Source organism: Salmo salar, chromosome ssa20, assembly GCF_905237065.1.
Source record: "Salmo salar chromosome ssa20, Ssal_v3.1, whole genome shotgun sequence".
Taxonomy (NCBI): Eukaryota; Metazoa; Chordata; class Actinopteri; order Salmoniformes; family Salmonidae; genus Salmo; species Salmo salar.
This window is the reverse complement of record NC_059461.1, coordinates 77,117,889-77,132,811: the sequence shown is the minus strand read 5'-3', so window position 1 is coordinate 77,132,811 and position 14,923 is coordinate 77,117,889.

Below are 14,923 nucleotides of genomic sequence, written 5' to 3'. Positions count from 1 at the left end.
TGACTAGGCTCAATATTCTGATGTCAGTCCGGTGACTAGGCTCAATGTCCTGATGTCAGTCCGGTGACTAGGCTCAATGTCCTGATGTCAGTCCGGTGACTAGGCTCAATATTCTGATGTCAGTCCGGTGACTAGGCTCAATGTCCTGCTGTCAGTCTGGTGACTAGGCTCAATGTCCTGATGTCAGTCCAGTGACTAGGCTCAATATTCTGATGTCAGTCCAGTGACTAGGCTCAATGCCCTGATGTCAGTCCAGTGACTAGGCTCAATATTCTGATGTCAGTCCAGTGACTAGGCTCAATGTCCTGATGTCAGTCCAGTGACTAGGCTTAATATTCTGATGTCAGTCCGGTGACTAGGCTCAATGTCCTGATGTCAGTCCAGTGACTAGCCTCAATACCCTGATGTCAGTCCAGTGACTAGGCTCAATGTCCTGATGTCTGTCCAGTGACTAGCCTCAATACCCTGATGTCAGTCCAGTGACTAGGCTCAATGCCCTGATGTCAGTCCAGTGACTAGGCTCAATACCCTGATGTCAGTCCAGTGACTAGGCTCAATGTCCTGATGTCAGTCCAGTGACTAGGCTCAATGTCCTGATGTCAGTCCAGTGACTAGGCTCAATGCCCTGATGTCAGTCCAGTGACTAGGCTCAATGCCCAGATGTCAATCCAGTGACTAGGCTCAATGCCCTGATGTCAGTCCAGTGACTAGGCTTAATGTCCTGATGTCAATCTGGTGACTAGGCTCAATGTCCTGATGTCAGTCCGGTGACTAGGCTCAATGTCCTGATGTCAGTCCAATGACTAGGCTCAATGTCCTGATGTCAGTCCAGTGACTAGGCTCAATGTCCTGATGTCAGTCCAGTGACTAGGCTCAATATTCTGATGTCAGTCTGGTGAATTTGCTCAATGTCCTGATGTCAGTCCAGTGACTAGGCTCAATATTCTGATGTCAGTCTGGGGACTAGGCTCAATGCCCTGATGTCAGTCAAATGACTAGGCTCAATGCCCTAATGTCAGTCCAGTGACTAGGCTCAATATTCTGATGTCAGTCCAGTGACTAGGCTCAATGTCCTGATGTCAGTCCAGTGACTAGGCTCAATATTCTGATGTCAGTCCGGTTACTAGGCTCAATGTCCTGATGTCAGTCCATTGACTAGGCTCAATATTCTGATGTCAGTCCGGTGACTAGGCTCAATGTCCTGATGTCAGTCCAGTGACTAGGCTCAATGTCCTGATGTCTGTCCAGTGACTAGGCTCAATACCCTGATGTCAGTCCAGTGACTAGGCTCAGTGTCCCTGATGTCAGTCCAGTGACTAGGCTCAATATTCTGATGTCAGTCCAGTGACTAGGCTCAATGTCCTGATGTCAGTCCAGTGACTAGGCTCAATGTCCTGATGTCTGTCCAGTGACTAGGCTCAATACCCTGATGTCAGTCCAGTGACTAGGCTCAGTGCCCTGATGTCAGTCCAGTGACTAGGCTCAATACCCTGATGTCAGTCCAGTGACTAGGCTCAATGTCCTGATGTCAGTCCAGTGACTAGGCTCAATGTCCTGATGTCAGTCCAGTGACTAGGCTCAATATTCTGATGTCAGTCTGGTGAATATGCTCAATGTCCTGATGTCAGTCCAGTGACTAGGCTCAATATTCTGATGTCAGTCTGGGGACTAGGCTCAATGCCCTGATGTCAGTCAAATGACTAGGCTCAATGCCCTGATGTCAGTCCAGTGACTAGGCTCATTATTCTGATGTCAGTCCGGTGACTAGGCTCAATGTCCTGATGTCAGTCCAGTGACTAGGCTCAATATTCTGATGTCAGTCCGGTGACTAGGCTCAATGTCCTGATGTCAGTCCATTGACTAGGCTCAATATTCTGATGTCAGTCCGGTGACTAGGCTCAATGTCCTGATGTCAGTCCAGTGACTAGGCTCAATGTCCTGATGTTTGTCCAGTGACTAGGCTCAATATTCTGATGTCAGTCCGGTGACTAGGCTCAATGTCCTTATGTCAGTCCAGTGATTAGGCTCAATATTCTGATGTCAGTCCAGTGACTAGGCTCAATGTCCTGATGTCAGTCCAGTGACTAGGCTCAATGTCCTGATGTCAGTCCAGTGACTAGGCTCAATGCCCTGATGTCAGTCCAGTGACTAGGCTCAATGTCCTGATGTCAGTCCAGTGACTAGGCTCAATAATATGATGTCAGTCCGGTGACTAGGCTCAATGTCCTGATGTCAGTCCAGTGAATAGGCTCAATGCCCTGATGTCCGTCAAGTGACTAGGCTCAATGTCCTGATGTCAGTCCAGTGACTAGGCTCAATATTATGATGTCAGTCCGGTGACTAGGCTCAATATTCTGATGTCAGTCCAGGGACTAGGCTCAATGTCCTGATGTCAGTCCGGTGACTAGGCTCAATGTCCTGATGTCAGAACAATGACTAGGCTCAATGTCCTGATGTCAGTCCAGTGACTAGGCTCAATGTCCTGATGTCAGTCCAGTGACTAGGCTCAATATTCTGATGTCAGTCTGGTGAATATGCTCAATGTCCTGATGTCAGTCCAGTGACTAGGCTCAATATTCTGATGTCAGTCTGGGGACTAGGCTCAATGCCCTGATGTCAGTCAAATGACTAGGCTCAATGCCCTGATGTCAGTCCAGTGACTAGGCTCAATATTCTGATGTCAGTCCAGTGACTAGGCTCAATGTCCTGATGTCAGTCCAGTGACTAGGCTCAATATTCTGATGTCAGTCCGGTGACTAGGCTCAATGTCCTGATGTCAGTCCAGTGACTAGGCTCAATATTCTGATGTCAGTCCGGTGACTAGGCTCAATGTCCTGATGTCAGTCCAGTGACTAGGCTCAATGTCCTGATGTTTGTCCAGTGACTAGGCTCAATATTCTGATGTCTGTCCGGTGACTAGGCTCAATGTCCTGATGTCAGTCCAGTGATTAGGCTCAATATTCTGATGTCAGTCCAGTGACTAGGCTCAATGTCCTGATGTCAGTCCAGTGACTAGGCTCAATGTCCTGATGTCAGTCCAGTGACTAGGCTCAATGCCCTGATGTCAGTCCAGTGACTAGGCTCAATGTCCTGATGTCAGTCCAGTGACTAGGCTCAATATTCTGATGTCAGTCCGGTGACTAGGCTCAATGTCCTGATGTCAGTCCAGTGACTAGGCTCAATGCCCTGATGTCCGTCAAGTGACTAGGCTCAATGTCCTGATGTCAGTCCAGTGACTAGGCTCAATATTATGATGTCAGTCCGGTGACTAGGCTCAATATTCTGATGTCAGTCCAGGGACTAGGCTCAATGTCCTGATGTCATTCCGGTGACTAGGCTCAATATTCTGATGTCAGTCCAGGGACTAGGCTCAATGCCCTGATGTCAGTCCAGTGACTAGGCTCAATGCCCTGATGTCAGTCCAGTGACTAGGCTCAATGTCCTGATGTCAGTCTGGTGACTAGGCTCAATGTCCTGATGTCAGTCCGGTGACTAGGCTCAATGTCCTTATGTCAGTCCAATGACTAGGCTCAATGTCCTGATGTCAGTCCAGTGACTAGGCTCAATGTCCTGATGTCAGTCTGGTGACTAGGCTCAATGTCCTGATGTCAGTCCAGTGACTAGGCTCAATATTCTGATGTCAGTCTGGTGACTAGGCTCAATGTCCTGATTGCAGTCCAGTGACTAGGCTCAATATTCTGATGTAAGTCTGGTGACTAGGCTCAATGTCCTGATGTCAGTCCAATGACTAGGCTCAATATTCTGATGTCAGTCCAGTGACTAGGCTCAATATTCTGATGTCAGTCCGGGGACTAGGCTCAATATTCTGATGTCAGTCCAATGACTAGGCTCAATGCCCTGATGTCGGTCCAGTGACTAGGCTCAATATTCTGATGTCAGTCCAGTGACTAGGCTCAATGTCCTGATGTCAGTCCAGTGACTAGGCTCAATATTCTGATGTCAGTCCGGTGACTAGGCTCAATGTCCTGATGTCAGTCCAGGGACTAGGCTCAATATTCTGATGTCAGTCCTGTGACTAGGCTCAATGTCCTGATGTCAGTCCAGTGATTAGGCTCAATATTCTGATGTCAGTCCAGTGACTAGGCTCAATGTCCTGATGTCAGTCCAGTGACTAGGCTCAATGTCCTGATGTCAGTCTGGTGACTAGGCTCAATGTCCTGATGTCAGTCCAGTGACTAGGCTCAATATTCTGATGTCAGTCTGGTGACTAGGCTCAATGTCCTGATGTCAGTCCAGTGACTAGGCTCAATATTCTGTTGTCAGTCTGGTGACTAGGCTCAATGTCCTGATGTCAGTCCAGTGACTAGGCTCAATGCCCTGATGTTAGTCCAATGACTAGGCTCAATGTCCTGATGTCAGTCCAGTGACTAGGCTCAAAATTCTGATGTCTGTCCTATGACTAGGCTCAATGTCCTGATGTCAGTCCGGTGACTAGGCTCAATATTCTGATGTCAGTCCAGGGACTAGGCTCAATGTCCTGATGTCAGTCCAGTGATTAGGCTCAATATTCTGATGTCAGTCCAGTGACTAGGCTCAATGTCCTGATGTCAGTCCAGTGACTAGGCTCAATGTCCTGATGTCAGTCCAGTGACTAGGCTCAATGCCCTGTAGTCAGTCCAGTGACTAGGCTCAATGTCCTGATGTCAGTCCAGTGACTAGGATCAATGTCCTGATGTCAGTCCAGTGACTAGGCTCAATGTCCTGATGTCAGTCCAGTGACTAGGCTCAATGTCCTTATGTCAGTCTGGTGACTAGCCTCAATACCCTGATGTCAGTCCAGTGACTAGGCTCAATGCCCTGATGTCAGTCCAGTGACTAGGCTCAATGCCCTGATGTCAGTCCAGTGACTAGGCTCAATGTCCTGATGTCAGTCTGGTGACTAGGCTCAATGTCCTGATGTCAGTCCGGTGACTAGGCTCAATGTCCTGATGTCAGTCCAATGACTAGGCTCAATGTCCTGATGTCAGTCCAGTGACTAGGCTCAATGTCCTGATGTCAGTCTGGTGACTAGGCTCAATGTCCTGATGTCAGTCCAGTGACTAGGCTCAATATTCTGATGTCAGTCTGGTGACTAGGCTCAATGTCCTGATGTCAGTCCAGTGACTAGGCTCAATATTCTGATGTCAGTCTGGTGACTAGGCTCAATGTCCTGATGTCAGTCCAGTGACTATGCTCAATGCCCTGATGTCAGTCCAGTGACTAGGCTCAATATTCTGATGTCAGTCCGGTGACTAGGCTCAATGTCCTGATGTCAGTCCGGTGACTAGGCTCAATATTCTGATGTCAGTCCAGTGACTAGGCTCAATATCCTGATGTCAGTCCGGTGACTAGGCTCAATATTCTGATGTCAGTCCAGGGACTAGGCTCAATGTCCTGATGTCAGTCCAATGACTATGCTCAATGTCCCGATGTCAGTCCGGTGACTAGGCTCAATATTCTGATGTCAGTCCAGGGACTAGGCTCAATATTCTGATGTCAGTCTGGTGACTAGGCTCAATGTCCTGATGTCAGTCCAGTGACTAGGCTCAATATTCTGATGTCAGTCTGGTGACTAGGCTCAATGTCCTGATGTCAGTCCAGTGACTAGGCTCAATGCCCTGATGTCAGTCCAATGACTAGGCTCAATATTCTGATGTCAGTCCAGTGACTAGGCTCAATATTCTGATGTCAGTCCGGGGACTAGGCTCAATGCCCTGATGTCAGTCCAATGCCTAGGCTCAATGCCCTGATTTCAGTCCAGTGACTAGGCTCAATATTCTGATGTCAGTCCAGTGACTAGGCTCAATGTCCTGATGTCAGTCCAGTGACTAGGCTCAATATTCTGATGTCAGTCCGGTGACTAGGCTCAATGTCCTGATGTCAGTCCAGTGACTAGGCTCAATGTCCTGATGTCTGTCCAGTGACTAGGCTCAATATTCTGATGTCAGTCCGGTGACTAGGCTCAATGTCCTGATGTCAGTCCAGTGATTAGGCTCAATATTCTGTTGTCAGTCCAGTGACTAGGCTCAATGTCCTGATGTCAGTCCAGTGACTAGGCTCAATGTCCTGATGTCAGTCCGGTGACTAGGCTCAATGCCCTGATGTCAGTCCAGTGACTAGGCTCAATGTCCTGATGTCAGTCCAGTGACTAGGCTCAATATTCTGATGTCAGTCCGGTGACTAGGCTCAATGTCCTGATGTCAGTCCGGTGACTAGGCTCAATATTCTGATGTCAGTCCGGTGACTAGGCTCAATGTCCTGATGTCAGTCCAGTGACTAGGCTCAATGTCCTGATGTCAGTCCGGTGACTAGGCTCAATGTCCTGATGTCAGTCCAGTGACTAGGCTCAATATTCTGATGTCAGTCCAGTGACTAGGCTCAATGTCCTGATGTCAGTCCAGTGACTAGGCTCAATGTCCTGATGTCAGTCCGGTGACTAGGCTCAATGTCCTGATGTCAGTCCAGTGACTAGGCTCAATATTCTGATGTCAGTCCGGTGACTAGGCTCAATGTCCTGATGTCAGTCCAGTGACTGTTGTTGAACAGGTAGTAGAGCATGTATGTCTAATTTGGTCCTTCATCAACTGTTTCCTTTCCTTCTTTGTTAGAAACACACACTAACAATTACATCATGTGCCCACCGACACACTCTGGGAAATCAGCTGTTGAGATTAATCATTTGCATTTAGATCACATATTAAAATGTAAATTGAACTTATGAACAGAAGACAATAAACAAATATTCTGGCTTGTGCAGTAACATGTCAGAATTAGACATTCATTCATCCATGTTTCTCAAATGTTACATTTCAAAGTTGTTCCAAACGTCACATTTTGAACTGTTTAAAGTTAAGTTTAGGCATTAACTCAGAATTTAGGGTTAAGTTTAGACATTGACATTTAGAAATCTTAAGGATAGTCATTAACTCTGAATGGTTAAGGTAAGGGTTAAGGTTTGGGATAGGCTTAAAATAAAAATATAAAAAATAATGCATATCTCTGGTTTCAAACATGCAAACTTTGGGACCAGGGGCAGATAGCCACCCTGCATCCCACTGCTGTCTTGCCTCTGAAGCTAAGCAGGTTTGGTCCTGGTCAGGTTTGGTCCTGGTCTAAGCAGGTTTGTCCTGGTTTGGTCCAGGTTTGGTCCTGGTTTTGTCCTGGATTGTTGACCATGTGCTGCTGGAAGTGGTGTTGGAGGGCCAGTAGGAGGCACTCTTCCCTCTGGTCTAAAAATAAATATCCCAGGGCAGTGATTGGGGACATTGCCCTGTGTAGGGTGCAGTCTTTCGGGTTGGAACGTTAAACGGGTGTCCTGACTCTCCGTGGCCACTTAAGATCCCATGACACTTATAGTAAGATTAGGGTGTTAACCCTGGTGTCCTGGTTAAATTCCCAATCTGGCCCTCATACCATCATGGCCACCTAATCATCCCCAGCTTCTAATTGGCTTATTCCTCTCCCCTGTAACTATTCCCCAGGTCGCTGCTGTAAATGAGAGTGTTCTCAGTCAACTTACCTGGTAAAATAAAATATGCTTATGCAAATCTGCCATCCATAATGTCTTAGCTAAACTGAAACCTTTTTGAAGGTAACAGTGCTCACAGTGACCAGATTCCATGTTTTCCTCAGACATGGATGGGTGTTTAATAGTGACTTCTATCACGGGTGACCTTTCTGCGTATTGTCACATTTCCATTAAGTCTGGGATTTCTTCCATATAAATAACTTTCCTGTTTCTCTTTAACTTTGCAGAGGACATTTGTAGCTGAAGGTGAATGGCTCCTGAGACTTTGAATCGTCCAATGATGATTTCCCTCTCTGCCTCTCCTGTCTGTATTTACTGCCTGTTGGCCTGCTAGCATGGGGGGAATTCCGACCCGAGTAGCCAATCAAATGACCAAATTGTGCTCTAGTAGTCTCATGGGTGGAATGTTCTTAATATTTTTCCAAATTTTCTAATTAATAAACATTTATATTTTTTAAACACCAAAAATCTGGTGTTTCTATGTCAAACGGTTTTTATTGTATTTCAGTCTTCTGTGATGTATATAAAGTGTAATATTGGGATGAAATCTCAAAATGTAATACATTTCAACTCTATATCTGACATGGTACAGGTGTCCTCTTGTTTTTTAAGCACATAACCATGTGTGTGAGGTGTATACTTTTTGATTTAGCCCACTGCAGTAAAACATTATAGTCTACCCCAACTTTCTCTGTTTCCTATTTCTATCATGTTAAATATTAGCCACTATCAATATTGACCAGAAGGCCTAATAATAAAGTGATAATGCCCTCGAAGCCAGTGTTTGGAGGATATATTGGGCCAATATATCCTCCAAACACTGGCTTCGAGCGCATTATCACTTTTATATAAAGAGTTACCAACATATTGAAATAATGGTTGACATATTTTCATTAAAAACACTATTTTGATGAATTTATTCATACTATTTCATCCTTCCACAAGATATAGTCCTGACACAAATCTAGGGTTGCTACCCAAGCCGGTTCGTTTACCAGAGACGTGACCCAGTCATTCAGTCTTTTTGTTCTGTATCTATGGACGCAACCCAGTCGTTTGTTCTAAATGTGTTCTAATGAACACATTTAATGAGGCGCGATTTCGCCTGGCATAGAAAATGTGCTCTCTCGTCAGGTCACTGTTGTTCGAGAGCTAGCCAACAACACAGCTAACACAATCACTTCAAACTGAAGCTGGAAACACTGCAAACTAGCTGCACTCCATTTCATTTTACCTTTTTTCAATTTAAATTTCTTTGTATATATATCCATAAAAATGATGCCAGCTGATTCATGATTTCGACTGGCTGAGAAACGCTGCCTGCCTGTCTGTCTCATTTCGATTCTCGAAACGTTCATTACTATGAGACAGATGGATATTTTATTTGAATATTGAAACAATGTTGCAAATGTTGACGAGACAGACAGCAAGGGTTATACAAATCTCCACTGTTGAAAACTAAATCTTAGTCCATGTGAGATAATGTCTAGATGCATTTTATAGTGGAGATCAAGTTTGTTAGTTGCCTGGATGGGCTGATGAGACAGTGGATTGCGCAGTCAGATGGAACAGAGTAAATAGGTATTTTAATGTCATAGATTTAGGTAACTTGTGGAATAGACACTGGCTGGAATGCGGTTTTAACCAATCAGCATCCAGGATTAGACCCACTCGTTGTATAACAACACATATTCAACTGTGAATTTACTGTTATTTCCCTTCAGTTGGTATAGCCGACATTATCATTCCATTTAATTACATTGTTTCGTTTACCTTAATTTGCTTCCTGTCTGAACACCGTCACATCTGTGTTGCTTAGGATAATTTGCATTCATTATGGATCCCCATTAGTTCCTGCCAAGGCGGCAGCTACCTTTTCTGTGGTCCAGCAAAATGAAGGCAGTTATACCATTTTTAAAACATTACAATGCATTCCCAACACATGAATTGTGTGCCTCAGGCCACTACCACATATCTACAACACAAAATCCATGTGTACGTGTGTGTATTGTGTGTATGTTATCGTGTGTGTATGCATGTGTCTGTGCTTGCGTCTCTTCACAGTCCCCGCTGTTTTATAAGGTGTATTTGTATCTGTTTTTTAAATTAGATTTTACTGCTTGCATGAGTTACTTGATGTGGAATAGAGTTCCATGTAGTCATGGCTCTATGTAATACTGTGCGCCTCCCATAGTCTGAACTGGACTTTGGGATTTAAGTTATTTAAAATATGATGAAAAAAACATGACTGTTAAGAAGTCATTACAACAACAACAAAGGACTTCAGAAACAAACTTTCAAACCAATGGAAACTTCTTGGCAGGGAAAAAAACACATTTGAATAAATGTGAGTTTTGACACTCATATGTAGGTGTCATAACCAGCCATAAAATAATGCAATATACAGTGCATTCAGAAAGTATTCAGACCACTATACTTTTTCTTCATCTTATTACGTTACAGCCTTATTCTAAAATGGATTAAATAGATTTTTTTTACCTCATCAATATAAACACAATACCCCATAATGTCAAAGCAAAAACAGGTTTTAGAACTTTTTGCAAATGTATGAAAAATAAAAAACTGAAATATCGAATTTACATAAGTATTCAGAACCTTTACTCAATACTTTATCAAAGCACCTTTGGAAGTGATTACAGCCTTGAGTTTTCTTGGGTATGATGCTACAAGCTTGGCACACCTGTATTTGGGGAGTTTCTCCCATTCTTCTCTGCAGATCCTCTCAAGCTCTGTCAGGTTGGATGGGGAGCTTCACTGCACAGCTACTTTCAGTTCTCTCCAGAGATGTTCGATCGGGTTCAAGTCGGGCTCTGGCTGGGCCACTCAAAGACACCAAGAGACTTGTCCCGGAGACACTCCTGCATTGTCTTGGCTGTGTGGTTAGGGTCGTTGTCCTGTTGGAAGGTGAACCTTCGCCCCAGTCTGAGGTCCTGAGCACTCCTGAGCAGGTTTTCATCAAGGGTCTCTCTGTACATTACTCCATTCATCTTTCCCTCGATCCTGACTAGTCTCCCAGTCCCTTCCGCTGAAAAACATCCCCACAGTTCAATCTTTGCCTTTTGGCAAACTACAAGCGGGTGGTCATGTTTCTTTTACTGAGGAGACGCTTCCTTCTGGCCAATCTACCATAAAGGCTTTTATTGGTGGAGAGCTGCAGAGATGGTTGTCCTTCTGTAAGGTTCTCCCATCTCCACAGAGGAACTCTGGAGCTCTGTCAGAGTGACTATCGGGTTATTGGTTACCTCCCTGACCAAGGCACCCGAAATGCTCAGTTTGGTCGTGCGGGCAGCTCTAGGAAGAACCTTGGTGGTTCCAAACTTCTTCCATTTAAGAATGATGGAGGCCACTTTGTTCTTGGGGACCTTCAATGATGTAGAAATGTTTTGGTATCCTTCCCAGATCTGTTCCTCGACAAAATCCTGTCTCTGAGCTGTACGGACAATTCCTTCGACCTCATGGCTTGATTTTTGCTCTGACATGCACTGTCAACTGTGGGACCTTATATAGACAGGTGTGTCATGTCCAATCAATTGAGTTTGCCACAGGTGGACTCCAATCAAGTTGTAGAAACATCTAAAGGATGATCAATGGAAACAGGACGCACCTGAGCTCAATTTCTAGTCTCATAGTAAAGGGTCTGAATACTTATGTAAATAAGGTATTTCTGTTTTTGTTTGTTTATACATTTGCAAAAAAATTCCCCAAAATTATTTTCGCTTTGTCATTATGGGGTATTGTGTGTAGATTGATGTGGGAAAAAATATTTAATCAATTTTAGAATAAGGCTGTAACTTTACGAATGCCCTGTATGTCAAAACTGGTGTAAATATATGGGTCATGACAGTGTTATGACCATATTATGAAAGGTTATGACAAGTTATGTCAGCTGTTATGGCATATTATGACATGGTTATGACGCTGGGTGTCAAGTAAAGTGTTACCAATGAATCAAACAACCATTTTCATTTCGTGCGTAAAGACTCTGCTAACCTTTTTTTATGATTAATAAATCATTACCTAAACCTAAATAATCTACAAGATCAGAGTATTTTTAAATCTACCAATTGGTGCTGAAACGGATTCGAATATGTATATATTGAGATGTCTTCCTGATCCCTAATATTCTGAACCGGTTATCTCAATATATTTTAGTTAGTCTGTCGACAAAATTCTAACTAAAAGGTACACTGTATTTAAAAAGATGGTTTAAGATAAATGTACTGAAACTCCTATTGAATGAAAACCACGAGAAAATCTATTGGCTAGCAAGTGGGAGCGTTTTCAGCTGTTTAATTAAATTTATTCAGAGCGTTCAAGTTAGCCACACCTGCAGAGCGGGTTATGCAACTGAATAAGGTATGTCTGATTACCAAATGCTGATAAGTGTGTAGAAAAGGTGTAAATTCCTCTTAGTGAATAATAATATGTTATTGTGCTGCTTTGCAGTTGGCCCCAGCTCTCTTAAATACTGAATGAATATATCTGTTGCCGCTGCTGTGCCAGAAACATACACTAGCGAGCTGTGGATTATACATCAGATTTTATATTCAAGAGCATTATCAAAGCAAATAGAAGAGGGTAGAATGAAGTCTAGACAAAGGGCACTACTGTAAACATAGAGTGAAGATTTACCACACCAAATAGAAACCTGTATTTATTCAAAATGTCAGAAAACTTGAAGACCACATTATTCTCTGCTGCTCATAGTTTTAGTGTGTGTAGTCTGTGTGTGTGTGGCATTTGTGTCTGCCTGACCTTTTCTATGGTAACTGACAAAAAGTAGTTGGCAGGGAGGACATGTTAGGTCTCAATTATGGACTGGAAACATACCAGAGGACAGCGAACGTACTGTGCCGCTGCTAGAGAAGCAGGGTGAAAACAGAAGGCAAAGCCAAAGCAGCACTAGACAGAACAGTGATAGCAACTCAATTATTCATAACTGAACTGTGAGAGGAAGCATCACTGGGGTTTTACGCCCCAATTAGACTGGTTAGTGACATAGAGAAAACAGGAAGTGAGCAGTCACATCACAAAGACAATAGAAAGTAAAGTCATAACCCATAGAGATGGAAAGAGGTATTAACTCTGTATCTATGCCATTACGGCGTCTGTGAAGCATGAGCAGCGCCGTAGCGCCATTGAGGCTATATAGTCATTTTTCTTCTTCTGTTGTGTCCGAAAAAAGTGAAAGCTAATATTTGTGATTTACCGCCACCAGCAGTGCTAAAGCCATTTTGAAGACGAAGACAATGATATGATCATTGACTGATTGTTCTCAACTAATAGGAATCCCCATCCAGTTGACTACATTAAAATGGTGGAAGCACTCAATGGCAATGTCCATGCAAAAACAGGTTATAGCCAAGTTGAGTCCTCTAACTATGTCTATGCCCAAACCCTAGCTGCATGTACACAACCCAGTTCAACCCTAACCCTCAACCACAACCATAACCCTCAACCACAAACCTAACCCGTAACCACAAACCTAACCCTAGCTTCATGTCCACATCCCAGTTCAACCCTTACCCTTAACCTAGCCTCCACCACAACCCTAATCATAGCTTCATGTCCACATCCCGGTTCAACCCTTACCCTTAACCTAGCCTCCACCACAACCCTAATCATAGCTTCATGTCCACATCCCGGTTCAACCCTTACCCTTAACCTAGCCTCCACCACAACCCTAATCATAGCTTCATGTCCACATCCCGGTTCAACCCTTACCCTTAACCTAGCCTCCACCACAACCCTAATCATAGCTTCATGTCCACATCTCGGTTCAACCCTTACCCTTAACCTAGCCTCTACCACAACCCTAATCCTAGCTTCATGTTCAACCCTATTCCTAGCCTCAACCACAACCACAACCATAACCCTTAACACCCACCCTAACCCTAACCCTAGCCTTAACCACAATCATTACCCTAACTCTAGCCATGTGGCCCTCCAGGACCAGAAGTGAAGAACACTGCTTTAGGGTACAAAAAAGCTTTATATCGGGAATGGTGAATCTGAAAAAAGATATACTGCAACATACTTGACCAGAAATGTGATTTTCCAGACCTGGATCCTTTGTTTGAACTGCAAGAGGCAGCCCCACTCAGCCTCGGTGATATTCCAAAACGTCACCGGAGGAGAAAAGGGGTGGGTCTTAGTCAGACTCAGGCGGCGAGCAAACCATTCCAAGTATATTACTCGCTAACGTTCAGTCCCTGGACAATAAAGTAGACACACTCAGGGTAAGGATCTCCTTCCATAGAGACATAAGGGACCATAACATACTCTGTTTTATGGAATCGTGGCTCTCTCCCTATATATTGTCCCCGTCCATACAGCCAGTGGGGTTTTTCATTCATCGCGTGGACAGGAACAAAGAACTCCTTGTATCTCCCGATCTTGAATAGCTCACCATCAAATGCCGACCGCATCAAATGCTGCTGCTCACGAGGACTTTGTGCTCCTGATCTCTGTGGCCGACGTGAGTAATACATTTAAGCGTGTTAAACCTCGCAGGGCTGCTGGCCCAGAAGGCATCTCAAGCTGCATCCTCAGAGCATGCGCAGACCAGCTGGCTGGAGTGTTCACGGACATATTCAATCTCTCACTATCCCAGTCTGTTGTCCCCACTTGCTTCACGATGTCCATCATCGTTCCTGTTCCCAAGAAAGCAAAGGTACTGTTACTGAATTAGATGACTATCACCCTGTTGCACTCACTTCTGTAATCATGAAGTGTTTTGAGAGGCTAGCTAAGGACCATATCACCTCCACCTTACCTGACACCCTTGACCAACTACAATTTGCATACCGCCCGAACAGATCCATGGACAAGGCATATTGCACGGCACACTGCCCTTTCCCAACTGGACAAGAGGAATACCTATATAAGAATGCTGTTCGCTGTTCTTCGACTACAGCTCAGCCTTCAACACCATAGTGCCCTCCAACCTCAGCACTAAGCTCAGGACCCTGGGTCTGAACCCCTCCCTGTGCAACTAGTTCCTGGACTTCCTGACGGGCTCACCCCAGGTGGTGAAGGTAGGCAACAACAACTCCGCCACACTGATCCACAACATGGGGCCCCACAGGGGCGCATGCACAGCCCCCTCCTGTACACCGTGTTCACCCATGACTTTATGGGTGCGCACGTCTCCAACTCAATCATCAAGTTTGTTGACGACACAACAATGGTTGGCCTGATTACCAACAATGACGAGACAGCCTACAGGGAGGATGCGAGTGCCTTTGTGGAAAAATAACCTCTCCCTCAACGTCAACAAAACGAAAGAGATGATCGTGGACTACGGGGCCGTAGTGAAGAGTGTCTAAAGCGGCGTGCACATCACTGAGGACCTGAAATGGTCTTATCACACAG